General features: G+C 45.8%; 21 non-coding genes across 21 annotated transcripts; all 21 read left to right on the top strand.

Annotated features, from left to right (window-relative positions):
* The first annotated feature begins 794 nt into the window (after positions 1-794).
* trnal-cag (transfer RNA leucine (anticodon CAG)) lies at positions 795-876 on the top strand. The gene has a single exon. It is a non-coding gene; the product is annotated as a tRNA-Leu (tRNA).
* Positions 877-1,849: 973 nt separating this feature from the next.
* trnal-cag (transfer RNA leucine (anticodon CAG)) lies at positions 1,850-1,931 on the top strand. The gene has a single exon. It is a non-coding gene; the product is annotated as a tRNA-Leu (tRNA).
* Positions 1,932-2,877: 946 nt separating this feature from the next.
* Positions 2,878-2,959, top strand: trnal-cag (transfer RNA leucine (anticodon CAG)). The gene has a single exon. It is a non-coding gene; the product is annotated as a tRNA-Leu (tRNA).
* Positions 2,960-3,922: 963 nt separating this feature from the next.
* On the top strand, positions 3,923-4,004 carry trnal-cag (transfer RNA leucine (anticodon CAG)). The gene has a single exon. It is a non-coding gene; the product is annotated as a tRNA-Leu (tRNA).
* Positions 4,005-4,977: 973 nt separating this feature from the next.
* On the top strand, positions 4,978-5,059 carry trnal-cag (transfer RNA leucine (anticodon CAG)). The gene has a single exon. It is a non-coding gene; the product is annotated as a tRNA-Leu (tRNA).
* A 973-nt stretch (positions 5,060-6,032) lies between these two features.
* trnal-cag (transfer RNA leucine (anticodon CAG)) lies at positions 6,033-6,114 on the top strand. Its single transcript has one exon. It is a non-coding gene; the product is annotated as a tRNA-Leu (tRNA).
* Positions 6,115-7,060: 946 nt separating this feature from the next.
* trnal-cag (transfer RNA leucine (anticodon CAG)) lies at positions 7,061-7,142 on the top strand. The gene has a single exon. It is a non-coding gene; the product is annotated as a tRNA-Leu (tRNA).
* A 963-nt stretch (positions 7,143-8,105) lies between these two features.
* On the top strand, positions 8,106-8,187 carry trnal-cag (transfer RNA leucine (anticodon CAG)). Its single transcript has one exon. It is a non-coding gene; the product is annotated as a tRNA-Leu (tRNA).
* Positions 8,188-9,160: 973 nt separating this feature from the next.
* Positions 9,161-9,242, top strand: trnal-cag (transfer RNA leucine (anticodon CAG)). Its single transcript has one exon. It is a non-coding gene; the product is annotated as a tRNA-Leu (tRNA).
* Positions 9,243-10,205: 963 nt separating this feature from the next.
* Positions 10,206-10,287, top strand: trnal-cag (transfer RNA leucine (anticodon CAG)). Its single transcript has one exon. It is a non-coding gene; the product is annotated as a tRNA-Leu (tRNA).
* A 973-nt stretch (positions 10,288-11,260) lies between these two features.
* On the top strand, positions 11,261-11,342 carry trnal-cag (transfer RNA leucine (anticodon CAG)). Its single transcript has one exon. It is a non-coding gene; the product is annotated as a tRNA-Leu (tRNA).
* Positions 11,343-13,369: 2,027 nt separating this feature from the next.
* On the top strand, positions 13,370-13,451 carry trnal-cag (transfer RNA leucine (anticodon CAG)). Its single transcript has one exon. It is a non-coding gene; the product is annotated as a tRNA-Leu (tRNA).
* A 973-nt stretch (positions 13,452-14,424) lies between these two features.
* On the top strand, positions 14,425-14,506 carry trnal-cag (transfer RNA leucine (anticodon CAG)). Its single transcript has one exon. It is a non-coding gene; the product is annotated as a tRNA-Leu (tRNA).
* A 973-nt stretch (positions 14,507-15,479) lies between these two features.
* Positions 15,480-15,561, top strand: trnal-cag (transfer RNA leucine (anticodon CAG)). Its single transcript has one exon. It is a non-coding gene; the product is annotated as a tRNA-Leu (tRNA).
* Positions 15,562-16,534: 973 nt separating this feature from the next.
* On the top strand, positions 16,535-16,616 carry trnal-cag (transfer RNA leucine (anticodon CAG)). The gene has a single exon. It is a non-coding gene; the product is annotated as a tRNA-Leu (tRNA).
* Positions 16,617-17,589: 973 nt separating this feature from the next.
* Positions 17,590-17,671, top strand: trnal-cag (transfer RNA leucine (anticodon CAG)). Its single transcript has one exon. It is a non-coding gene; the product is annotated as a tRNA-Leu (tRNA).
* A 973-nt stretch (positions 17,672-18,644) lies between these two features.
* trnal-cag (transfer RNA leucine (anticodon CAG)) lies at positions 18,645-18,726 on the top strand. The gene has a single exon. It is a non-coding gene; the product is annotated as a tRNA-Leu (tRNA).
* Positions 18,727-19,699: 973 nt separating this feature from the next.
* On the top strand, positions 19,700-19,781 carry trnal-cag (transfer RNA leucine (anticodon CAG)). Its single transcript has one exon. It is a non-coding gene; the product is annotated as a tRNA-Leu (tRNA).
* A 973-nt stretch (positions 19,782-20,754) lies between these two features.
* On the top strand, positions 20,755-20,836 carry trnal-cag (transfer RNA leucine (anticodon CAG)). The gene has a single exon. It is a non-coding gene; the product is annotated as a tRNA-Leu (tRNA).
* A 4,136-nt stretch (positions 20,837-24,972) lies between these two features.
* trnal-cag (transfer RNA leucine (anticodon CAG)) lies at positions 24,973-25,054 on the top strand. Its single transcript has one exon. It is a non-coding gene; the product is annotated as a tRNA-Leu (tRNA).
* A 973-nt stretch (positions 25,055-26,027) lies between these two features.
* Positions 26,028-26,109, top strand: trnal-cag (transfer RNA leucine (anticodon CAG)). Its single transcript has one exon. It is a non-coding gene; the product is annotated as a tRNA-Leu (tRNA).
* The last annotated feature ends 650 nt before the right edge of the window (positions 26,110-26,759 follow it).

Below are 26,759 nucleotides of genomic sequence, written 5' to 3'. Positions count from 1 at the left end.
CATGCTTTTTGCACGCTGGCCGCATTTGTGTGGATAAAAAGTAAATGTCAGAAGTGGGATTGGAAACCACGCCGCTAGAAGTGGGCTTGGCACCCACGTCCCAGAATACACCAACCTTTGGTAAGGTAAGGGTTACAGTCTTTGAGTTTGGCACCTTAAACCACTCGGCTATTTTGATAATGAACCGACTGTAACTGCAGAAAAGCGTACTCCAATTCTGCACATTTACTGAGTTGCATCACAATCCTTCCTCCTGTGCAATCACACAACACGTACATTGTTACGACATCACTTAACAGGCAGCGCCAGTCATTAAGTTTATCATGCCTGCAATGCAACCAACACACGTATTTCTCACAACAGCTCGCATTTTGCCAGCTATCGGGTAAAATTTTCTGCAGTGTGTTGGCGCCTTTCATGTCCCAAAACGCTTTACAGCCAATGAAGTATTTTTAAAGTGAGTCACTGTTGTAATGTGGGAAATGGCGCAGCCAGTATGCACACAGCACGATCCCACAAACAGCAATGTGTTCATGACCAGATAATCTGTTTTTGTCAGTGATGTTGATATAGGAATAAATATTGAATGAATGTTGTAACTGGTTTGTCCCAACATGCACCTAATTTCTGTTGTTGCCCTGTGGATACGTAGGTTCCTGTGACCGGTATGTTGCAAAATCGTTTCTCGAGAGTTCACTGTCTACCACTTTAATTGCCTTAATTATTATTTTCCGCATGGCAAAGTCACATTTCACTCAACGGTCACTCGTTCCAGAACAGAAGCTGCTTCCAGTGGTAGCGTGGCCGAGCGGTCTAAGGCGCTGGATCCAGGTTCCAGTCTCTTCGGAGGCGTGGGTTCAAATCCCACCGCTGCCAGAATTTTCCCTGCGTAACACTTGCATTCTGTCAGCACAAGCATGGGCACCTGTTTCACAATGGGGCCATTTTGGTGTGGAAAAGTAGTTGGACTGTGAGCGGTGCCTTCAGTTTGTTGGCAAATGGCAATACCATCGAAGAGTTTGATGTCACCACTTGAAAATTGAAGGCCAGTTGTGCATGCTTTTTGCACGCTGGCCGCATTTGTGTGGATAAAAAGTAAATGTCAGAAGTGGGATTGGAAACCACGCCGCTAGAAGTGGGCTTGGCACCCACGTCCCAGAATACACCAACCTTTGGTAAGGTAAGGGTTACAGTCTTTGAGTTTGGCACCTTAAACCACTCGGCCACCCTGACAATGAACCGACTGTAACTGCAGAAAAGCGTGCTCCAATTCTGCACATTTACTGAGTTGCATCACAATCCTTCCTCCTGTGCAATCACACAACACGTACATTGTTACGACATCACTTAACAGGCAGCGCCAGTCATTAAGTTTATCATGCCTGCAATGCAACCAACACACGTATTTCTCACAACAGCTCGCATTTTGCCAGCTATCGGGTAAAATTTTCTGCAGTGTGTTGGCGCCTTTCATGTCCCAAAACGCTTTACAGCCAATGAAGTATTTTTAAAGTGAGTCACTGTTGTAATGTGGGAAATGGCGCAGCCAGGATGCACACAGCACGATCCCACAAACAGCAATGTGTTCATGACCAGATAATCTGTTTTTGTCAGTGATGTTGATATAGGAATAAATATTGAATGAATGTTGTAACTGGTTTGTCCCAACATGCACCTAATTTCTGTTGTTGCCCTGTGGATACGTAGGTTCCTGTGACCGGTATGTTGCAAAATCGTTTCTCGAGAGTTCACTGTCTACCACTTTAATTGCCTTAATTATTATTTTCCGCATGGCAAAGTCACATTTCACTCAACGGTCACTCGTTCCAGAACAGAAGCTGCGTCCAGTGGTAGCGTGGCCGAGCGGTCTAAGGCGCTGGATCCAGGTTCCAGTCTCTTCGGAGGCGTGGGTTCAAATCCCACCGCTGCCAGAATTTTCCCTGCGTAACACTTGCATTCTGTCAGCACAAGCATGGGCACCTGTTTCACAATGGGGCCATTTTGGTGTGGAAAAGTAGTTGGACTGTGAGCGGTGCCTTCAGTTTGTTGGCAAATGGCAATACCATCGAAGAGTTTGATGTCACCACTTGAAAATTGAGGGCCAGTTGTGCATGCTTTTTGCACGCTGGCCGCATTTGTGTGGATAAAAAGTAAATGTCAGAAGTGGGATTGGCACCCACGTCCCAGAATACACCAACCTTTGGTAAGGTAAGGGTTACAGTCTTTGAGTTTGGCACCTTAAACCACTCGGCCACCCTGACAATGAACCGACTGTAACTGCAGAAAAGCGTGCTCCAATTCTGCACATTTACTGAGTTGCATCACAATCCTTCCTCCTGTGCAATCACACAACACGTACATTGTTACGACATCACTTAACAGGCAGCGCCAGTCATTAAGTTTATCATGCCTGCAATGCAACCAACACACGTATTTCTCACAACAGCTCGCATTTTGCCAGCTATCGGGTAAAATTTTCTGCAGTGTGTTGGCGCCTTTCATGTCCCAAAACGCTTTACAGCCAATGAAGTATTTTTAAAGTGAGTCACTGTTGTAATGTGGGAAATGGCGCAGCCAGGATGCACACAGCACGATCCCACAAACAGCAATGTGTTCATGACCAGATAATCTGTTTTTGTCAGTGATGTTGATATAGGAATAAATATTGAATGAATGTTGTAACTGGTTTGTCCCAACATGCACCTAATTTCTGTTGTTGCCCTGTGGATACGTAGGTGCCTGTGACCGGTATGTTGCAAAATCGTTTCTCGAGAGTTTACTGTCTACCACTTTAATTGCCTTAATTATTATTTTCCGCATAACAAAGTCACATTACACTCAACGGTCACTCGTTCCAGAACAGAAGCTGCTTCCAGTGGTAGCGTGGCCGAGCGGTCTAAGGCGCTGGATCCAGGTTCCAGTCTCTTCGGAGGCGTGGGTTCAAATCCCACCGCTGCCAGAATTTTCCCTGCGTAACACTTGCATTCTGTCAGCACAAGCATGGGCACCTGTTTCACAATGGGGCCATTTTGGTGTGGAAAAGTAGTTGGACTGTGAGCGGTGCCTTTCGTTTGTTGGCAAATGGCAATACCATCGAAGAGTTTGATGTCACCACTTGAAAATTGAAGGCCAGTTGAGCATGCTTTTTGCACGCTGGCCGCATTTGTGTGGATAAAAAGTAAATGTCAGAAGTGGGATTGGAAACCACGCCGCTAGAAGTGGGCTTGGCACCCACGTCCCAGAATACACCAACCTTTGGTAAGGTAAGGGTTACAGTCTTTGAGTTTGGCACCTTAAACCACTCGGCTATTTTGATAATGAACCGACTGTAACTGCAGAAAAGCGTACTCCAATTCTGCACATTTACTGAGTTGCATCACAATCCTTCCTCCTGTGCAATCACACAACACGTACATTGTTACGACATCACTTAACAGGCAGCGCCAGTCATTAAGTTTATCATGCCTGCAATGCAACCAACACACGTATTTCTCACAACAGCTCGCATTTTGCCAGCTATCGGGTAAAATTTTCTGCAGTGTGTTGGCGCCTTTCATGTCCCAAAATGCTTTACAGCCAATGAAGTATTTTTAAAGTGAGTCACTGTTGTAATGTGGGAAATGGCGCAGCCAGTATGCACACAGCACGATCCCACAAACAGCAATGTGTTCATGACCAGATAATCTGTTTTTGTCAGTGATGTTGATATAGGAATAAATATTGAATGAATGTTGTAACTGGTTTGTCCCAACATGCACCTAATTTCTGTTGTTGCCCTGTGGATACGTAGGTTCCTGTGACCGGTATGTTGCAAAATCGTTTCTCGAGAGTTCACTGTCTACCACTTAATTATTATTTTCCGCATGGCAAAGTCACATTTCACTCAACGGTCACTCGTTCCAGAACAGAAGCTGCGTCCAGTGGTAGCGTGGCCGAGCGGTCTAAGGCGCTGGATCCAGGTTCCAGTCTCTTCGGAGGCGTGGGTTCAAATCCCACCGCTGCCAGAATTTTCCCTGCGTAACACTTGCATTCTGTCAGCACAAGCATGGGCACCTGTTTCACAATGGGGCCATTTTGGTGTGGAAAAGTAGTTGGACTGTGAGCGGTGCCTTCAGTTTGTTGGCAAATGGCAATACCATCGAAGAGTTTGATGTCACCACTTGAAAATTGAAGGCCAGTTGTGCATGCTTTTTGCACGCTGGCCGCATTTGTGTGGATAAAAAGTAAATGTCAGAAGTGGGATTGGAAACCACGCCGCTAGAAGTGGGCTTGGCACCCACGTCCCAGAATACACCAACCTTTGGTAAGGTAAGGGTTACAGTCTTTGAGTTTGGCACCTTAAACCACTCGGCCACCCTGACAATGAACCGACTGCAACTGCAGAAAAGCGTGCTCCAATTCTGCACATTTACTGAGTTGCATCACAATCCTTCCTCCTGTGCAATCACACAACACGTACATTGTTACGACATCACTTAACAGGCAGCGCCAGTCATTAAGTTTATCATGCCTGCAATGCAACCAACACACGTATTTCTCACAACAGCTCGCATTTTGCCAGCTATCGGGTAAAATTTTCTGCAGTGTGTTGGCGCCTTTCATGTCCCAAAACGCTTTACAGCCAATGAAGTATTTTTAAAGTGAGTCACTGTTGTAATGTGGGAAATGGCGCAGCCAGGATGCACACAGCACGATCCCACAAACAGCAATGTGTTCATGACCAGATAATCTGTTTTTGTCAGTGATGTTGATATAGGAATAAATATTGAATGAATGTTGTAACTGGTTTGTCCCAACATGCACCTAATTTCTGTTGTTGCCCTGTGGATACGTAGGTGCCTGTGACCGGTATGTTGCAAAATCGTTTCTCGAGAGTTTACTGTCTACCACTTTAATTGCCTTAATTATTATTTTCCGCATAACAAAGTCACATTACACTCAACGGTCACTTGTTCCAGAACAGAAGCTGCTTCCAGTGGTAGCGTGGCCGAGCGGTCTAAGGCGCTGGATCCAGGTTCCAGTCTCTTCGGAGGCGTGGGTTCAAATCCCACCGCTGCCAGAATTTTCCCTGCGTAACACTTGCATTCTGTCAGCACAAGCATGGGCACCTGTTTCACAATGGGGCCATTTTGGTGTGGAAAAGTAGTTGGACTGTGAGCGGTGCCTTCAGTTTGTTGGCAAATGGCAATACCATCGAAGAGTTTGATGTCACCACTTGAAAATTGAAGGCCAGTTGTGCATGCTTTTTGCACGCTGGCCGCATTTGTGTGGATAAAAAGTAAATGTCAGAAGTGGGATTGGAAACCACGCCGCTAGAAGTGGGCTTGGCACCCACGTCCCAGAATACACCAACCTTTGGTAAGGTAAGGGTTACAGTCTTTGAGTTTGGCACCTTAAACCACTCGGCCACCCTGACAATGAACCGACTGTAACTGCAGAAAAGCGTGCTCCAATTCTGCACATTTACTGAGTTGCATCACAATCCTTCCTCCTGTGCAATCACACAACACGTACATTGTTACGACATCACTTAACAGGCAGCGCCAGTCATTAAGTTTATCATGCCTGCAATGCAACCAACACACGTATTTCTCACAACAGCTCGCATTTTGCCAGCTATCGGGTAAAATTTTCTGCAGTGTGTTGGCGCCTTTCATGTCCCAAAACGCTTTACAGCCAATGAAGTATTTTTAAAGTGAGTCACTGTTGTAATGTGGGAAATGGCGCAGCCAGGATGCACACAGCACGATCCCACAAACAGCAATGTGTTCATGACCAGATAATCTGTTTTTGTCAGTGATGTTGATATAGGAATAAATATTGAATGAATGTTGTAACTGGTTTGTCCCAACATGCACCTAATTTCTGTTGTTGCCCTGTGGATACGTAGGTTCCTGTGACCGGTATGTTGCAAAATCGTTTCTCGAGAGTTCACTGTCTACCACTTTAATTGCCTTAATTATTATTTTCCGCATGGCAAAGTCACATTTCACTCAACGGTCACTCGTTCCAGAACAGAAGCTGCGTCCAGTGGTAGCGTGGCCGAGCGGTCTAAGGCGCTGGATCCAGGTTCCAGTCTCTTCGGAGGCGTGGGTTCAAATCCCACCGCTGCCAGAATTTTCCCTGCGTAACACTTGCATTCTGTCAGCACAAGCATGGGCACCTGTTTCACAATGGGGCCATTTTGGTGTGGAAAAGTAGTTGGACTGTGAGCGGTGCCTTCAGTTTGTTGGCAAATGGCAATACCATCGAAGAGTTTGATGTCACCACTTGAAAATTGAGGGCCAGTTGTGCATGCTTTTTGCACGCTGGCCGCATTTGTGTGGATAAAAAGTAAATGTCAGAAGTGGGATTGGCACCCACGTCCCAGAATACACCAACCTTTGGTAAGGTAAGGGTTACAGTCTTTGAGTTTGGCACCTTAAACCACTCGGCCACCCTGACAATGAACCGACTGTAACTGCAGAAAAGCGTGCTCCAATTCTGCACATTTACTGAGTTGCATCACAATCCTTCCTCCTGTGCAATCACACAACACGTACATTGTTACGACATCACTTAACAGGCAGCGCCAGTCATTAAGTTTATCATGCCTGCAATGCAACCAACACACGTATTTCTCACAACAGCTCGCATTTTGCCAGCTATCGGGTAAAATTTTCTGCAGTGTGTTGGCGCCTTTCATGTCCCAAAACGCTTTACAGCCAATGAAGTATTTTTAAAGTGAGTCACTGTTGTAATGTGGGAAATGGCGCAGCCAGGATGCACACAGCACGATCCCACAAACAGCAATGTGTTCATGACCAGATAATCTGTTTTTGTCAGTGATGTTGATATAGGAATAAATATTGAATGAATGTTGTAACTGGTTTGTCCCAACATGCACCTAATTTCTGTTGTTGCCCTGTGGATACGTAGGTGCCTGTGACCGGTATGTTGCAAAATCGTTTCTCGAGAGTTTACTGTCTACCACTTTAATTGCCTTAATTATTATTTTCCGCATAACAAAGTCACATTACACTCAACGGTCACTCGTTCCAGAACAGAAGCTGCTTCCAGTGGTAGCGTGGCCGAGCGGTCTAAGGCGCTGGATCCAGGTTCCAGTCTCTTCGGAGGCGTGGGTTCAAATCCCACCGCTGCCAGAATTTTCCCTGCGTAACACTTGCATTCTGTCAGCACAAGCATGGGCACCTGTTTCACAATGGGGCCATTTTGGTGTGGAAAAGTAGTTGGACTGTGAGCGGTGCCTTTCGTTTGTTGGCAAATGGCAATACCATCGAAGAGTTTGATGTCACCACTTGAAAATTGAAGGCCAGTTGAGCATGCTTTTTGCACGCTGGCCGCATTTGTGTGGATAAAAAGTAAATGTCAGAAGTGGGATTGGAAACCACGCCGCTAGAAGTGGGCTTGGCACCCACGTCCCAGAATACACCAACCTTTGGTAAGGTAAGGGTTACAGTCTTTGAGTTTGGCACCTTAAACCACTCGGCTATTTTGATAATGAACCGACTGTAACTGCAGAAAAGCGTACTCCAATTCTGCACATTTACTGAGTTGCATCACAATCCTTCCTCCTGTGCAATCACACAACACGTACATTGTTACGACATCACTTAACAGGCAGCGCCAGTCATTAAGTTTATCATGCCTGCAATGCAACCAACACACGTATTTCTCACAACAGCTCGCATTTTGCCAGCTATCGGGTAAAATTTTCTGCAGTGTGTTGGCGCCTTTCATGTCCCAAAACGCTTTACAGCCAATGAAGTATTTTTAAAGTGAGTCACTGTTGTAATGTGGGAAATGGCGCAGCCAGTATGCACACAGCACGATCCCACAAACAGCAATGTGTTCATGACCAGATAATCTGTTTTTGTCAGTGATGTTGATATAGGAATAAATATTGAATGAATGTTGTAACTGGTTTGTCCCAACATGCACCTAATTTCTGTTGTTGCCCTGTGGATACGTAGGTTCCTGTGACCGGTATGTTGCAAAATCGTTTCTCGAGAGTTCACTGTCTACCACTTAATTATTATTTTCCGCATGGCAAAGTCACATTTCACTCAACGGTCACTCGTTCCAGAACAGAAGCTGCGTCCAGTGGTAGCGTGGCCGAGCGGTCTAAGGCGCTGGATCCAGGTTCCAGTCTCTTCGGAGGCGTGGGTTCAAATCCCACCGCTGCCAGAATTTTCCCTGCGTAACACTTGCATTCTGTCAGCACAAGCATGGGCACCTGTTTCACAATGGGGCCATTTTGGTGTGGAAAAGTAGTTGGACTGTGAGCGGTGCCTTTCGTTTGTTGGCAAATGGCAATACCATCGAAGAGTTTGATGTCACCACTTGAAAATTGAAGGCCAGTTGAGCATGCTTTTTGCACGCTGGCCGCATTTGTGTGGATAAAAAGTAAATGTCAGAAGTGGGATTGGAAACCACGCCGCTAGAAGTGGGCTTGGCACCCACGTCCCAGAATACACCAACCTTTGGTAAGGTAAGGGTTACAGTCTTTGAGTTTGGCACCTTAAACCACTCGGCTATTTTGATAATGAACCGACTGTAACTGCAGAAAAGCGTACTCCAATTCTGCACATTTACTGAGTTGCATCACAATCCTTCCTCCTGTGCAATCACACAACACGTACATTGTTACGACATCACTTAACAGGCAGCGCCAGTCATTAAGTTTATCATGCCTGCAATGCAACCAACACACGTATTTCTCACAACAGCTCGCATTTTGCCAGCTATCGGGTAAAATTTTCTGCAGTGTGTTGGCGCCTTTCATGTCCCAAAACGCTTTACAGCCAATGAAGTATTTTTAAAGTGAGTCACTGTTGTAATGTGGGAAATGGCGCAGCCAGTATGCACACAGCACGATCCCACAAACAGCAATGTGTTCATGACCAGATAATCTGTTTTTGTCAGTGATGTTGATATAGGAATAAATATTGAATGAATGTTGTAACTGGTTTGTCCCAACATGCACCTAATTTCTGTTGTTGCCCTGTGGATACGTAGGTTCCTGTGACCGGTATGTTGCAAAATCGTTTCTCGAGAGTTCACTGTCTACCACTTTAATTGCCTTAATTATTATTTTCCGCATGGCAAAGTCACATTTCACTCAACGGTCACTCGTTCCAGAACAGAAGCTGCTTCCAGTGGTAGCGTGGCCGAGCGGTCTAAGGCGCTGGATCCAGGTTCCAGTCTCTTCGGAGGCGTGGGTTCAAATCCCACCGCTGCCACAATTTTCCCTGCGTAACACTTGCATTCTGTCAGCACAAGCATGGGCACCTGTTTCACAATGGGGCCATTTTGGTGTGGAAAAGTAGTTGGACTGTGAGCGGTGCCTTCAGTTTGTTGGCAAATGGCAATACCATCGAAGAGTTTGATGTCACCACTTGAAAATTGAAGGCCAGTTGTGCATGCTTTTTGCACGCTGGCCGCATTTGTGTGGATAAAAAGTAAATGTCAGAAGTGGGATTGGAAACCACGCCGCTAGAAGTGGGCTTGGCACCCACGTCCCAGAATACACCAACCTTTGGTAAGGTAAGGGTTACAGTCTTTGAGTTTGGCACCTTAAACCACTCGGCCACCCTGACAATGAACCGACTGTAACTGCAGAAAAGCGTACTCCAATTCTGCACATTTACTGAGTTGCATCACAATCCTTCCTCCTGTGCAATCACACAACACGTACATTGTTACGACATCACTTAACAGGCAGCGCCAGTCATTAAGTTTATCATGCCTGCAATGCAACCAACACACGTATTTCTCACAACAGCTCGCATTTTGCCAGCTATCGGGTAAAATTTTCTGCAGTGTGTTGGCGCCTTTCATGTCCCAAAAAGCTTTACAGCCAATGAAGTATTTTTAAAGTGAGTCACTGTTGTAATGTGGGAAATGGCGCAGCCAGTATGCACACAGCACGATCCCACAAACAGCAATGTGTTCATGACCAGATAATCTGTTTTTGTCAGTGATGTTGATATAGGAATAAATATTGAATGAATGTTGTAACTGGTTTGTCCCAACATGCACCTAATTTCTGTTGTTGCCCTGTGGATACGTAGGTTCCTGTGACCGGTATGTTGCAAAATCGTTTCTCGAGAGTTCACTGTCTACCACTTAATTATTATTTTCCGCATGGCAAAGTCACATTTCACTCAACGGTCACTCGTTCCAGAACAGAAGCTGCTTCCAGTGGTAGCGTGGCCGAGCGGTCTAAGGCGCTGGATCCAGGTTCCAGTCTCTTCGGAGGCGTGGGTTCAAATCCCACCGCTGCCAGAATTTTCCCTGCGTAACACTTGCATTCTGTCAGCACAAGCATGGGCACCTGTTTCACAATGGGGCCATTTTGGTGTGGAAAAGTAGTTGGACTGTGAGCGGTGCCTTCAGTTTGTTGGCAAATGGCAATACCATCGAAGAGTTTGATGTCACCACTTGAAAATTGAAGGCCAGTTGAGCATGCTTTTTGCACGCTGGCCGCATTTGTGTGGATAAAAAGTAAATGTCAGAAGTGGGATTGGAAACCACGCCGCTAGAAGTGGGCTTGGCACCCACGTCCCAGAAAACACCAACCTTTGGTAAGGTAAGGGTTACAGTCTTTGAGTTTGGCACCTTGAACCACTCGGCCACCCTGACAATGAACCGACTGTAACTGCAGAAAAGCGTGCTCCAATTCTGCACATTTACTGAGTTGCATCACAATCCTTCCTCCTGTGCAATCACACAACACGTACATTGTTACGACATCACTTAACAGGCAGCGCCAGTCATTAAGTTTATCATGCCTGCAATGCAACCAACACACGTATTTCTCACAACAGCTCGCATTTTGCCAGCTATCGGGTAAAATTTTCTGCAGTGTGTTGGCGCCTTTCATGTCCCAAAACGCTTTACAGCCAATGAAGTATTTTTAAAGTGAGTCACTGTTGTAATGTGGGAAATGGCGCAGCCAGTATGCACACAGCACGATCCCACAAACAGCAATGTGTTCATGACCAGATAATCTGTTTTTGTCAGTGATGTTGATATAGGAATAAATATTGAATGAATGTTGTAACTGGTTTGTCCCAACATGCACCTAATTTCTGTTGTTGCCCTGTGGATACGTAGGTTCCTGTGACCGGTATGTTGCAAAATCGTTTCTCGAGAGTTTACTGTCTACCACTTTAATTGCCTTAATTATTATTTTCCGCATGGCAAAGTCACATTTCACTCAACGGTCACTCGTTCCAGAACAGAAGCTGCTTCCAGTGGTAGCGTGGCCGAGCGGTCTAAGGCGCTGGATCCAGGTTCCAGTCTCTTCGGAGGCGTGGGTTCAAATCCCACCGCTGCCAGAATTTTCCCTGCGTAACACTTGCATTCTGTCAGCACAAGCATGGGCACCTGTTTCACAATGGGGCCATTTTGGTGTGGAAAAGTAGTTGGACTGTGAGCGGTGCCTTTAGTTTGTTGGCAAATGGCAAAACCATCGAAGAGTTTGATGTCACCACTTGAAAATTGAAGGCCAGTTGAGCATGCTTTTTGCACGCTGGCCGCATTTGTGTGGATAAAAAGTAAATGTCAGAAGTGGGATTGGAAACCACGCCGCTAGAAGTGGGCTTGGCACCCACGTCCCAGAATACACCAACCTTTGGTAAGGTAAGGGTTACAGTCTTTGAGTTTGGCACCTTAAACCACTCGGCCACCCTGACAATAACCGACTGTAACTGCAGAAAAGCGTGCTCCAATTCTGCACATTTACTGAGTTGCATCACAATCCTTCCTCCTGTGCAATCACACAACACGTACATTGTTACGACATCACTTAACAGGCAGCGCCAGTCATTAAGTTTATCATGCCTGCAATGCAACCAACACACGTATTTCTCACAACAGCTCGCATTTTGCCAGCTGTCGGGTAAAATTTTCTGCAGTGTGTTGGCGCCTTTCATGTCCCAAAACGCTTTACAGCCAATGAAGTATTTTTAAAGTGAGTCACTGTTGTAATGTGGGAAATGGCGCAGCCAGTATGCACACAGCACGATCCCACAAACAGCAATGTGTTCATGACCAGATAATCTGTTTTTGTCAGTGATGTTGATATAGGAATAAATATTGAATGAATGTTGTAACTGGTTTGTCCCAACATGCACCTAATTTCTGTTGTTGCCCTGTGGATACGTAGGTTCCTGTGACCGGTATGTTGCAAAATCGTTTCTCGAGAGTTTACTGTCTACCACTTTAATTGCCTTAATTATTATTTTCCGCATGGCAAAGTCACATTTCACTCAACGGTCACTCGTTCCAGAACAGAAGCTGCTTCCAGTGGTAGCGTGGCTGAGCGGTCTAAGGCGCTGGATCCAGGTTCCAGTCTCTTCGGAGGCGTGGGTTCAAATCCCATCGCTGCCACAATTTTCCCTGCGTAACACTTGCATTCTGTCAGCACAAGCATGGGCACCTGTTTCACAATGGGGCCATTTTGGTGTGGAAAAGTAGTTGGACTGTGAGCGGTGCCTTTAGTTTGTTGGCAAATGGCAATACCATCGAAGAGTTTGATGTCACCACTTGAAAATTGAAGGCCAGTTGAGCATGCTTTTTGCACGCTGGCCGGATTTGTGTGGATAAAAAGTAAATGTCAGAAGTGGTATTGGAAACCACGCCGCTAGAAGTGGGCTTGGCACCCACGTCCCAGAATACACCAACCTTTGGTAAGGTAAGGGTTACAGTCTTTGAGTTTGGCACCTTAAACCACTCGGCCACCCTGACAATGAACCGACTGTAACTGCAGAAAAGCGTGCTCCAATTCTGCACATTTACTGAGTTGCATCACAATCCTTCCTCCTGTGCAATCACACAACACGTACATTGTTACGACATCACTTAACAGGCAGCGCCAGTCATTAAGTTTATCATGCCTGCAATGCAACCAACACACGTATTTCTCACAACAGCTCGCATTTTGCCAGCTATCGGGTAAAATTTTCTGCAGTGTGTTGGCGCCTTTCATGTCCCAAAACGCTTTACAGCCAATGAAGTATTTTTAAAGTGAGTCACTGTTGTAATGTGGGAAATGGCGCAGCCAGTATGCACACAGCACGATCCCACAAACAGCAATGTGTTCATGACCAGATAATCTGTTTTTGTCAGTGATGTTGATATAGGAATAAATATTGAATGAATGTTGTAACTGGTTTGTCCCAACATGCACCTAATTTCTGTTGTTGCCCTGTGGATACGTAGGTTCCTGTGACCGGTATGTTGCAAAATCGTTTCTCGAGAGTTTACTGTCTACCACTTTAATTGCCTTAATTATTATTTTCCGCATGGCAAAGTCACATTTCACTCAACGGTCACTCGTTCCAGAACAGAAGCTGCGTCCAGTGGTAGCGTGGCCGAGCGGTCTAAGGCGCTGGATCCAGGTTCCAGTCTCTTCGGAGGCGTGGGTTCAAATCCCACCGCTGCCAGAATTTTCCCTGCGTAACACTTGCATTCTGTCAGCACAAGCATGGGCACCTGTTTCACAATGGGGCCATTTTGGTGTGGAAAAGTAGTTGGACTGTGAGCGGTGCCTTTAGTTTGTTGGCAAATGGCAATACCATCGAAGAGTTTGATGTCACCACTTGAAAATTGAAGGCCAGTTGAGCATGCTTTTTGCACGCTGGCCGCATTTGTGTGGATAAAAAGTAAATGTCAGAAGTGGGATTGGAAACCACGCCGCTAGGAGTGGGCTTGGCACCCACGTCCCAGAATACACCAACCTTTGGTAAGGTAAGGGTTACAGTCTTTGAGTTTGGCACCTTAAACCACTCGGCCACCCTGACAATGAACCGACTGTAACTGCAGAAAAGCGTGCTCCAATTCTGCACATTTACTGAGTTGCATCACAATCCTTCCTCCTGTGCAATCACACAACACGTACATTGTTACGACATCACTTAACAGGCAGCGCCAGTCATTAAGTTTATCATGCCTGCAATGCAACCAACACACGTATTTCTCACAACAGCTCGCATTTTGCCAGCTATCGGGTAAAATTTTCTGCAGTGTGTTGGCGCCTTTCATGTCCCAAAACGCTTTACAGCCAATGAAGTATTTTTAAAGTGAGTCACTGTTGTAATGTGGGAAATGGCGCAGCCAGTATGCACACAGCACGATCCCACAAACAGCAATGTGTTCATGACCAGATAATCTGTTTTTGTCAGTGATGTTGATATAGGAATAAATATTGAATGAATGTTGTAACTGGTTTGTCCCAACATGCACCTAATTTCTGTTGTTGCCCTGTGGATACGTAGGTTCCTGTGACCGGTATGTTGCAAAATCGTTTCTCGAGAGTTTACTGTCTACCACTTTAATTGCCTTAATTATTATTTTCCGCATGGCAAAGTCACATTTCACTCAACGGTCACTCGTTCCAGAACAGAAACTGCTTCCAGTGGTAGCGTGGCCGAGCGGTCTAAGGCGCTGGATCCAGGTTCCAGTCTCTTCGGAGGCGTGGGTTCAAATCCCACCGCTGCCAGAATTTTCCCTGCGTAACACTTGCATTCTGTCAGCACAAGCATGGGCACCTGTTTCACAATGGGGCCATTTTGGTGTGGAAAAGTAGTTGGACTGTGAGCGGTGCCTTTAGTTTGTTGGCAAATGGCAATACCATCGAAGAGTTTGATGTCACCACTTGAAAATTGAAGGCCAGTTGAGCATGCTTTTTGCACGCTGGCCGCATTTGTGTGGATAAAAAGTAAATGTCAGAAGTGGGATTGGAAACCACGCCGCTAGAAGTGGGCTTGGCACCCACGTCCCAGAATACACCAACCTTTGGTAAGGTAAGGGTTACAGTCTTTGAGTTTGGCACCTTAAACCACTCGGCCACCCTGACAATGAACCGACTGTAACTGCAGAAAAGCGTGCTCCAATTCTGCACATTTACTGAGTTGCATCACAATCCTTCCTCCTGTGCAATCACACAACACGTACATTGTTACGACATCACTTAACAGGCAGCGCCAGTCATTAAGTTTATCATGCCTGCAATGCAACCAACACACGTATTTCTCACAACAGCTCGCATTTTGCCAGCTGTCGGGTAAAATTTTCTGCAGTGTGTTGGCGCCTTTCATGTCCCAAAACGCTTTACAGCCAATGAAGTATTTTTAAAGTGAGTCACTGTTGTAATGTGGGAAATGGCGCAGCCAGTATGCACACAGCACGATCCCACAAACAGCAATGTGTTCATGACCAGATAATCTGTTTTTGTCAGTGATGTTGATATAGGAATAAATATTGAATGAATGTTGTAACTGGTTTGTCCCAACATGCACCTAATTTCTGTTGTTGCCCTGTGGATACGTAGGTTCCTGTGACCGGTATGTTGCAAAATCGTTTCTCGAGAGTTTACTGTCTACCACTTTAATTGCCTTAATTATTATTTTCCGCATGGCAAAGTCACATTTCACTCAACGGTCACTCGTTCCAGAACAGAAGCTGCTTCCAGTGGTAGCGTGGCCGAGCGGTCTAAGGCGCTGGATCCAGGTTCCAGTCTCTTCGGAGGCGTGGGTTCAAATCCCACCGCTGCCACAATTTTCCCTGCGTAACACTTGCATTCTGTCAGCACAAGCATGGGCACCTGTTTCACAATGGGGCCATTTTGGTGTGGAAAAGTAGTTGGACTGTGAGCGGTGCCTTTAGTTTGTTGGCAAATGGCAATACCATCGAAGAGTTTGATGTCACCACTTGAAAATTGAAGGCCAGTTGAGCATGCTTTTTGCACGCTGGCCGGATTTGTGTGGATAAAAAGTAAATGTCAGAAGTGGTATTGGAAACCACGCCGCTAGAAGTGGGCTTGGCACCCACGTCCCAGAATACACCAACCTTTGGTAAGGTAAGGGTTACAGTCTTTGAGTTTGGCACCTTAAACCACTCGGCCACCCTGACAATGAACCGACTGTAACTGCAGAAAAGCGTGCTCCAATTCTGCACATTTACTGAGTTGCATCACAATCCTTCCTCCTGTGCAATCACACAACACGTACATTGTTACGACATCACTTAACAGGCAGCGCCAGTCATTAAGTTTATCATGCCTGCAATGCAACCAACACACGTATTTCTCACAACAGCTCGCATTTTGCCAGCTATCGGGTAAAATTTTCTGCAGTGTGTTGGCGCCTTTCATGTCCCAAAACGCTTTACAGCCAATGAAGTATTTTTAAAGTGAGTCACTGTTGTAATGTGGGAAATGGCGCAGCCAGTATGCACACAGCACGATCCCACAAACAGCAATGTGTTCATGACCAGATAATCTGTTTTTGTCAGTGATGTTGATATAGGAATAAATATTGAATGAATGTTGTAACTGGTTTGTCCCAACATGCACCTAATTTCTGTTGTTGCCCTGTGGATACGTAGGTTCCTGTGACCGGTATGTTGCAAAATCGTTTCTCGAGAGTTTACTGTCTACCACTTTAATTGCCTTAATTATTATTTTCCGCATGGCAAAGTCACATTTCACTCAACGGTCACTCGTTCCAGAACAGAAGCTGCGTCCAGTGGTAGCGTGGCCGAGCGGTCTAAGGCGCTGGATCCAGGTTCCAGTCTCTTCGGAGGCGTGGGTTCAAATCCCACCGCTGCCAGAATTTTCCCTGCGTAACACTTGCATTCTGTCAGCACAAGCATGGGCACCTGTTTCACAATGGGGCCATTTTGGTGTGGAAAAGTAGTTGGACTGTGAGCGGTGCCTTTAGTTTGTTGGCAAATGGCAATACCATCGAAGAGTTTGATGTCACCACTTGAAAATTGAAGGCCAGTTGAGCATGCTTTTTGCACGCTGGCCGCATTTGTGTGGATAAAAAGTAAATGTCAGAAGTGGGATTGGAAACCACGCCGCTAGAAGTGGGCTTGGCACCCACGTCCCAGAATACACCAACCTTTGGTAAGGTAAGGGTTACAGTCTTTGAGTTTGGCACCTTAAACCACTCGGCCACCCTGACAATGAACCGACTGTAACTGCAGAAAAGCGTGCTCCAATTCTGCACATTTACTGAGTTGCATCACAATCCTTCCTCCTGTGCAATCACACAACACGTACATTGTTACGACATCACTTAACAGGCAGCGCCAGTCATTAAGTTTATCATGCCTGCAATGCAACCAACACACGTATTTCTCACAACAGCTCGCATTTTGCCAGCTGTCGGGTAAAATTTTCTGCAGTGTGTTGGCGCCTTTCATGTCCCAAAACGCTTTACAGCCAATGAAGTATTTTTAAAGTGAGTCACTGTTGTAATGTGGGAAATGGCGCAGCCAGTATGCACACAGCACGATCCCACAAACAGCAATGTGTTCATGACCAGATAATCTGTTTTTGTCAGTGATGTTGATATAGGAATAAATATTGAATGAATGTTGTAACTGGTTTGTCCCAACATGCACCTAATTTCTGTTGTTGCCCTGTGGATACGTAGGTTCCTGTGACCGGTATGTTGCAAAATCGTTTCTCGAGAGTTTACTGTCTACCACTTTAATTGCCTTAATTATTATTTTCCGCATGGCAAAGTCACATTTCACTCAACGGTCACTCGTTCCAGAACAGAAGCTGCTTCCAGTGGTAGCGTGGCCGAGCGGTCTAAGGCGCTGGATCCAGGTTCCAGTCTCTTCGGAGGCGTGGGTTCAAATCCCACCGCTGCCACAATTTTCCCTGCGTAACACTTGCATTCTGTCAGCACAAGCATGGGCACCTGTTTCACAATGGGGCCATTTTGGTGTGGAAAAGTAGTTGGACTGTGAGCGGTGCCTTTAGTTTGTTGGCAAATGGCAATACCATCGAAGAGTTTGATGTCACCACTTGAAAATTGAAGGCCAGTTGAGCATGCTTTTTGCACGCTGGCCGGATTTGTGTGGATAAAAAGTAAATGTCAGAAGTGGTATTGGAAACCACGCCGCTAGAAGTGGGCTTGGCACCCACGTCCCAGAATACACCAACCTTTGGTAAGGTAAGGGTTACAGTCTTTGAGTTTGGCACCTTAAACCACTCGGCCACCCTGACAATGAACCGACTGTAACTGCAGAAAAGCGTGCTCCAATTCTGCACATTTACTGAGTTGCATCACAATCCTTCCTCCTGTGCAATCACACAACACGTACATTGTTACGACATCACTTAACAGGCAGCGCCAGTCATTAAGTTTATCATGCCTGCAATGCAACCAACACACGTATTTCTCACAACAGCTCGCATTTTGCCAGCTATCGGGTAAAATTTTCTGCAGTGTGTTGGCGCCTTTCATGTCCCAAAACGCTTTACAGCCAATGAAGTATTTTTAAAGTGAGTCACTGTTGTAATGTGGGAAATGGCGCAGCCAGTATGCACACAGCACGATCCCACAAACAGCAATGTGTTCATGACCAGATAATCTGTTTTTGTCAGTGATGTTGATATAGGAATAAATATTGAATGAATGTTGTAACTGGTTTGTCCCAACATGCACCTAATTTCTGTTGTTGCCCTGTGGATACGTAGGTTCCTGTGACCGGTATGTTGCAAAATCGTTTCTCGAGAGTTTACTGTCTACCACTTTAATTGCCTTAATTATTATTTTCCGCATGGCAAAGTCACATTTCACTCAACGGTCACTCGTTCCAGAACAGAAGCTGCGTCCAGTGGTAGCGTGGCCGAGCGGTCTAAGGCGCTGGATCCAGGTTCCAGTCTCTTCGGAGGCGTGGGTTCAAATCCCACCGCTGCCAGAATTTTCCCTGCGTAACACTTGCATTCTGTCAGCACAAGCATGGGCACCTGTTTCACAATGGGGCCATTTTGGTGTGGAAAAGTAGTTGGACTGTGAGCGGTGCCTTTAGTTTGTTGGCAAATGGCAATACCATCGAAGAGTTTGATGTCACCACTTGAAAATTGAAGGCCAGTTGAGCATGCTTTTTGCACGCTGGCCGCATTTGTGTGGATAAAAAGTAAATGTCAGAAGTGGGATTGGAAACCACGCCGCTAGAAGTGGGCTTGGCACCCACGTCCCAGAATACACCAACCTTTGGTAAGGTAAGGGTTACAGTCTTTGAGTTTGGCACCTTAAACCACTCGGCCACCCTGACAATGAACCGACTGTAACTGCAGAAAAGCGTGCTCCAATTCTGCACATTTACTGAGTTGCATCACAATCCTTCCTCCTGTGCAATCACACAACACGTACATTGTTACGACATCACTTAACAGGCAGCGCCAGTCATTAAGTTTATCATGCCTGCAATGCAACCAACACACGTATTTCTCACAACAGCTCGCATTTTGCCAGCTATCGGGTAAAATTTTCTGCAGTGTGTTGGCGCCTTTCATGTCCCAAAACGCTTTACAGCCAATGAAGTATTTTTAAAGTGAGTCACTGTTGTAATGTGGGAAATGGCGCAGCCAGTATGCACACAGCACGATCCCACAAACAGCAATGTGTTCATGACCAGATAATCTGTTTTTGTCAGTGATGTTGATATAGGAATAAATATTGAATGAATGTTGTAACTGGTTTGTCCCAACATGCACCTAATTTCTGTTGTTGCCCTGTGGATACGTAGGTTCCTGTGACCGGTATGTTGCAAAATCGTTTCTCGAGAGTTTACTGTCTACCACTTTAATTGCCTTAATTATTATTTTCCGCATGGCAAAGTCACATTTCACTCAACGGTCACTCGTTCCAGAACAGAAACTGCTTCCAGTGGTAGCGTGGCCGAGCGGTCTAAGGCGCTGGATCCAGGTTCCAGTCTCTTCGGAGGCGTGGGTTCAAATCCCACCGCTGCCAGAATTTTCCCTGCGTAACACTTGCATTCTGTCAGCACAAGCATGGGCACCTGTTTCACAATGGGGCCATTTTGGTGTGGAAAAGTAGTTGGACTGTGAGCGGTGCCTTTAGTTTGTTGGCAAATGGCAATACCATCGAAGAGTTTGATGTCACCACTTGAAAATTGAAGGCCAGTTGAGCATGCTTTTTGCACGCTGGCCGCATTTGTGTGGATAAAAAGTAAATGTCAGAAGTGGGATTGGAAACCACGCCGCTAGAAGTGGGCTTGGCACCCACGTCCCAGAATACACCAACCTTTGGTAAGGTAAGGGTTACAGTCTTTGAGTTTGGCACCTTAAACCACTCGGCCACCCTGACAATGAACCGACTGTAACTGCAGAAAAGCGTGCTCCAATTCTGCACATTTACTGAGTTGCATCACAATCCTTCCTCCTGTGCAATCACACAACACGTACATTGTTACGACATCACTTAACAGGCAGCGCCAGTCATTAAGTTTATCATGCCTGCAATGCAACCAACACACGTATTTCTCACAACAGCTCGCATTTTGCCAGCTGTCGGGTAAAATTTTCTGCAGTGTGTTGGCGCCTTTCATGTCCCAAAACGCTTTACAGCCAATGAAGTATTTTTAAAGTGAGTCACTGTTGTAATGTGGGAAATGGCGCAGCCAGTATGCACACAGCACGATCCCACAAACAGCAATGTGTTCATGACCAGATAATCTGTTTTTGTCAGTGATGTTGATATAGGAATAAATATTGAATGAATGTTGTAACTGGTTTGTCCCAACATGCACCTAATTTCTGTTGTTGCCCTGTGGATACGTAGGTTCCTGTGACCGGTATGTTGCAAAATCGTTTCTCGAGAGTTTACTGTCTACCACTTTAATTGCCTTAATTATTATTTTCCGCATGGCAAAGTCACATTTCACTCAACGGTCACTCGTTCCAGAACAGAAGCTGCTTCCAGTGGTAGCGTGGCCGAGCGGTCTAAGGCGCTGGATCCAGGTTCCAGTCTCTTCGGAGGCGTGGGTTCAAATCCCACCGCTGCCACAATTTTCCCTGCGTAACACTTGCATTCTGTCAGCACAAGCATGGGCACCTGTTTCACAATGGGGCCATTTTGGTGTGGAAAAGTAGTTGGACTGTGAGCGGTGCCTTTAGTTTGTTGGCAAATGGCAATACCATCGAAGAGTTTGATGTCACCACTTGAAAATTGAAGGCCAGTTGAGCATGCTTTTTGCACGCTGGCCGGATTTGTGTGGATAAAAAGTAAATGTCAGAAGTGGTATTGGAAACCACGCCGCTAGAAGTGGGCTTGGCACCCACGTCCCAGAATACACCAACCTTTGGTAAGGTAAGGGTTACAGTCTTTGAGTTTGGCACCTTAAACCACTCGGCCACCCTGACAATGAACCGACTGTAACTGCAGAAAAGCGTGCTCCAATTCTGCACATTTACTGAGTTGCATCACAATCCTTCCTCCTGTGCAATCACACAACACGTACATTGTTACGACATCACTTAACAGGCAGCGCCAGTCATTAAGTTTATCATGCCTGCAATGCAACCAACACACGTATTTCTCACAACAGCTCGCATTTTGCCAGCTATCGGGTAAAATTTTCTGCAGTGTGTTGGCGCCTTTCATGTCCCAAAACGCTTTACAGCCAATGAAGTATTTTTAAAGTGAGTCACTGTTGTAATGTGGGAAATGGCGCAGCCAGTATGCACACAGCACGATCCCACAAACAGCAATGTGTTCATGACCAGATAATCTGTTTTTGTCAGTGATGTTGATATAGGAATAAATATTGAATGAATGTTGTAACTGGTTTGTCCCAACATGCACCTAATTTCTGTTGTTGCCCTGTGGATACGTAGGTTCCTGTGACCGGTATGTTGCAAAATCGTTTCTCGAGAGTTTACTGTCTACCACTTTAATTGCCTTAATTATTATTTTCCGCATGGCAAAGTCACATTTCACTCAACGGTCACTCGTTCCAGAACAGAAGCTGCGTCCAGTGGTAGCGTGGCCGAGCGGTCTAAGGTGCTGGATCCAGGTTCCAGTCTCTTCGGAGGCGTGGGTTCAATCCCACTGCTGCCAGAATTTTCCCTGCGTAACACTTGCATTCTGTCAGCACAAGCATGGGCACCTGTTTCACAATGGGGCCATTTTGGTGTGGAAAAGTAGTTGGACTTTGAGCGGTGCCTTTAGTTTGTTGGCAAATGGCAATACCATCGAAGAGTTTGATGTCACCACTTGAAAATTGAAGGCCAGTTGAGCATGCTTTTTGCACGCTGGCCGCATTTGTGTGGATAAAAAGTAAATGTCAGAAGTGGGATTGGAAACCACGCCGCTAGAAGTGGGCTTGGCACCCACGTCCCAGAATACACCAACCTTTGGTAAGGTAAGGGTTACAGTCTTTGAGTTTGGCACCTTAAACCACTCGGCCACCCTGACAATGAACCGACTTTAACTGCAGAATAGCGTGCTCCAATTCTGCACATTTACTGAGTTGCATCACAATCCTTCCTCCTGTGCAATCACACAACACGTACATTGTTACGACATCACTTAACAGGCAGCGCCAGTCATTAAGTTTATCATGCCTGCAATGCAACCAACACACGTATTTCTCACAACAGCTCGCATTTTGCCAGCTATCGGGTAAAATTTTCTGCAGTGTGTTGGCGCCTTTCATGTCCCAAAACGCTTTACAGCCAATGAAGTATTTTTAAAGTGAGTCACTGTTGTAATGTGGGAAATGGCGCAGCCAGTATGCACACAGCACGATCCCACAAACAGCAATGCGTTCATGACCAGATAATCTGTTTTTGTCAGTGATGTTGATATAGGAATAAATATTGAATGAATGTTGTAACTGGTTTGTCCCAACATGCACCTAATTTCTGTTGTTGCCCTGTGGATACGTAGGTTCCTGTGACCGGTATGTTGCAAAATCGTTTCTCGAGAGTTTACTGTCTACCACTTTAATTGCCTTAATTATTATTTTCCACATGGCAAAGTCACATTTCACTCAACGGTCACTCGTTCCAGAACAGAAGCTGCTTCCAGTGGTAGCGTGGCCGAGCGGTCTAAGGCGCTGGATCCAGGTTCCAGTCTCTTCGGAGGCGTGGGTTCAATCCCACTGCTGCCAGAATTTTCCCTGCGTAACACTTGCATTCTGTCAGCACAAGCATGGGCACCTGTTTCACAATGGGGCCATTTTTGTGTGGAAAAGTAGTTGGACTTTGAGCGGTGCCTTTAGTTTGTTGGCAAATGGCAATACCATCGAAGAGTTTGATGTCACCACTTGAAAATTGAAGGCCAGTTGAGCATGCTTTTTGCACGCTGGCCGCATTTGTGTGGATAAAAAGTAAATGTCAGAAGTGGGATTGGAAACCACGCCGCTAGAAGTGGGCTTGGCACCCACGTCCCAGAATACACCAACCTTTGGTAAGGTAAGGGTTACAGTCTTTGAGTTTGGCACCTTAAACCACTCGGCCACCCTGACAATGAACCGACTTTAACTGCAGAAAAGCGTGCTCCAATTCTGCACATTTACTGAGTTGCATCACAATCCTTCCTCCTGTGCAATCACACAACACGTACATTGTTACGACATCACTTAACAGGCAGCGCCAGTCATTAAGTTTATCATGCCTGCAATGCAACCAACACACGTATTTCTCACAACAGCTCGCATTTTGCCAGCTATCGGGTAAAATTTTCTGCAGTGTGTTGGCGCCTTTCATGTCCCAAAACGCTTTACAGCCAATGAAGTATTTTTAAAGTGAGTCACTGTTGTAATGTGGGAAATGGCGCAGCCAGTATGCACACAGCACGATCCCACAAACAGCAATGTGTTCATGACCAGATAATCTGTTTTTGTCAGTGATGTTGATATAGGATTAAATATTGAATGAATGTTGTAACTGGTTTGTCCCAACATGCACCTAATTTCTGTTGTTGCCCTGTGGATACGTAGGTTCCTGTGACCGGTATGTTGCAAAATCGTTTCTCGAGAGTTTACTGTCTACCACTTTAATTGCCTTAATTATTATTTTCCGCATGGCAAAGTCACATTTCACTCAACGGTCACTCGTTCCAGAACAGAAGCTGCTTCCAGTGGTAGCGTGGCTGAGCGGTCTAAGGCGCTGGATCCAGGTTCCAGTCTTTTCGGAGGCGTTAGTTCAAATCCCATCGGTGCCACAATTTTCCCTGCGTAACACTTGCATTCTGTCAGCACAAGCATGGGCACCTGTTTCACAATGGGGCCATTTTGGTGTGGAAAAGTAGTTGGACTGTGAGCGGTGCCTTTAGTTTGTTGGCAAATGGCAATACCATCGAAGAGTTTGATGTCACCACTTGAAAATTGAAGGCCAGTTGAGCATGCTTTTTGCACGCTGGCCGGATTTGTGTGGATAAAAAGTAAATGTCAGAAGTGGTATTGGAAACCACGCCGCTAGAAGTGGGCTTGGCACCCACGTCCCAGAATACACCAACCTTTGGTAAGGTAAGGGTTACAGTCTTTGAGTTTGGCACCTTAAACCACTCGGCCACCCTGACAATGAACCGACTGTAACTGCAGAAAAGCGTGCTCCAATTCTGCACATTTACTGAGTTGCATCACAATCCTTCCTCCTGTGCAATCACACAACACGTACATTGTTACGACATCACTTAACAGGCAGCGCCAGTCATTAAGTTTATCATGCCTGCAATGCAACCAACACACGTATTTCTCACAACAGCTCGCATTTTGCCAGCTATCGGGTAAAATTTTCTGCAGTGTGTTGGCGCCTTTCATGTCCCAAAACGCTTTACAGCCAATGAAGTATTTTTAAAGTGAGTCACTGTTGTAATGTGGGAAATGGCGCAGCCAGTATGCACACAGCACGATCCCACAAACAGCAATGTGTTCATGACCAGATAATCTGTTTTTGTCAGTGATGTTGATATAGGAATAAATATTGAATGAATGTTGTAACTGGTTTGTCCCAACATGCACCTAATTTCTGTTGTTGCCCTGTGGATACGTAGGTTCCTGTGACCGGTATGTTGCAAAATCGTTTCTCGAGAGTTTACTGTCTACCACTTTAATTGCCTTAATTATTATTTTCCGCATGGCAAAGTCACATTTCACTCAACGGTCACTCGTTCCAGAACAGAAGCTGCGTCCAGTGGTAGCGTGGCCGAGCGGTCTAAGGCGCTGGATCCAGGTTCCAGTCTCTTCGGAGGCGTGGGTTCAAATCCCACCGCTGCCAGAATTTTCCCTGCGTAACACTTGCATTCTGTCAGCACAAGCATGGGCACCTGTTTCACAATGGGGCCATTTTGGTGTGGAAAAGTAGTTGGACTGTGAGCGGTGCCTTTAGTTTGTTGGCAAATGGCAATACCATCGAAGAGTTTGATGTCACCACTTGAAAATTGAAGGCCAGTTGAGCATGCTTTTTGCACGCTGGCCGCATTTGTGTGGATAAAAAGTAAATGTCAGAAGTGGGATTGGAAACCACGCCGCTAGAAGTGGGCTTGGCACCCACGTCCCAGAATACACCAACCTTTGGTAAGGTAAGGGTTACAGTCTTTGAGTTTGGCACCTTAAACCACTCGGCCACCCTGACAATGAACCGACTGTAACTGCAGAAAAGCGTGCTCCAATTCTGCACATTTACTGAGTTGCATCACAATCCTTCCTCCTGTGCAATCACACAACACGTACATTGTTACGACATCACTTAACAGGCAGCGCCAGTCATTAAGTTTATCATGCCTGCAATGCAACCAACACACGTATTTCTCACAACAGCTCGCATTTTGCCAGCTATCGGGTAAAATTTTCTGCAGTGTGTTGGCGCCTTTCATGTCCCAAAACGCTTTACAGCCAATGAAGTATTTTTAAAGTGAGTCACTGTTGTAATGTGGGAAATGGCGCAGCCAGTATGCACACAGCACGATCCCACAAACAGCAATGTGTTCATGACCAGATAATCTGTTTTTGTCAGTGATGTTGATATAGGAATAAATATTGAATGAATGTTGTAACTGGTTTGTCCCAACATGCACCTAATTTCTGTTGTTGCCCTGTGGATACGTAGGTTCCTGTGACCGGTATGTTGCAAAATCGTTTCTCGAGAGTTTACTGTCTACCACTTTAATTGCCTTAATTATTATTTTCCGCATGGCAAAGTCACATTTCACTCAACGGTCACTCGTTCCAGAACAGAAACTGCTTCCAGTGGTAGCGTGGCCGAGCGGTCTAAGGCGCTGGATCCAGGTTCCAGTCTCTTCGGAGGCGTGGGTTCAAATCCCACCGCTGCCAGAATTTTCCCTGCGTAACACTTGCATTCTGTCAGCACAAGCATGGGCACCTGTTTCACAATGGGGCCATTTTGGTGTGGAAAAGTAGTTGGACTGTGAGCGGTGCCTTTAGTTTGTTGGCAAATGGCAATACCATCGAAGAGTTTGATGTCACCACTTGAAAATTGAAGGCCAGTTGAGCATGCTTTTTGCACGCTGGCCGCATTTGTGTGGATAAAAAGTAAATGTCAGAAGTGGGATTGGAAACCACGCCGCTAGAAGTGGGCTTGGCACCCACGTCCCAGAATACACCAACCTTTGGTAAGGTAAGGGTTACAGTCTTTGAGTTTGGCACCTTAAACCACTCGGCCACCCTGACAATGAACCGACTGTAACTGCAGAAAAGCGTGCTCCAATTCTGCACATTTACTGAGTTGCATCACAATCCTTCCTCCTGTGCAATCACACAACACGTACATTGTTACGACATCACTTAACAGGCAGCGCCAGTCATTAAGTTTATCATGCCAGCAATGCAACCAACACACGTATTTCTCACAACAGCTCGCATTTTGCCAGCTGTCGGGTAAAATTTTCTGCAGTGTGTTGGCGCCTTTCATGTCCCAAAACGCTTTACAGCCAATGAAGTATTTTTAAAGTGAGTCACTGTTG

This window comes from Pristiophorus japonicus, chromosome 8, assembly GCF_044704955.1.
Source record: "Pristiophorus japonicus isolate sPriJap1 chromosome 8, sPriJap1.hap1, whole genome shotgun sequence".
In the NCBI taxonomy this organism is placed as follows: domain Eukaryota; kingdom Metazoa; phylum Chordata; class Chondrichthyes; family Pristiophoridae; genus Pristiophorus; species Pristiophorus japonicus.
Note: the sequence above shows the minus strand (reverse complement) of the source record. Positions and strands in the feature narration are given on the sequence as shown.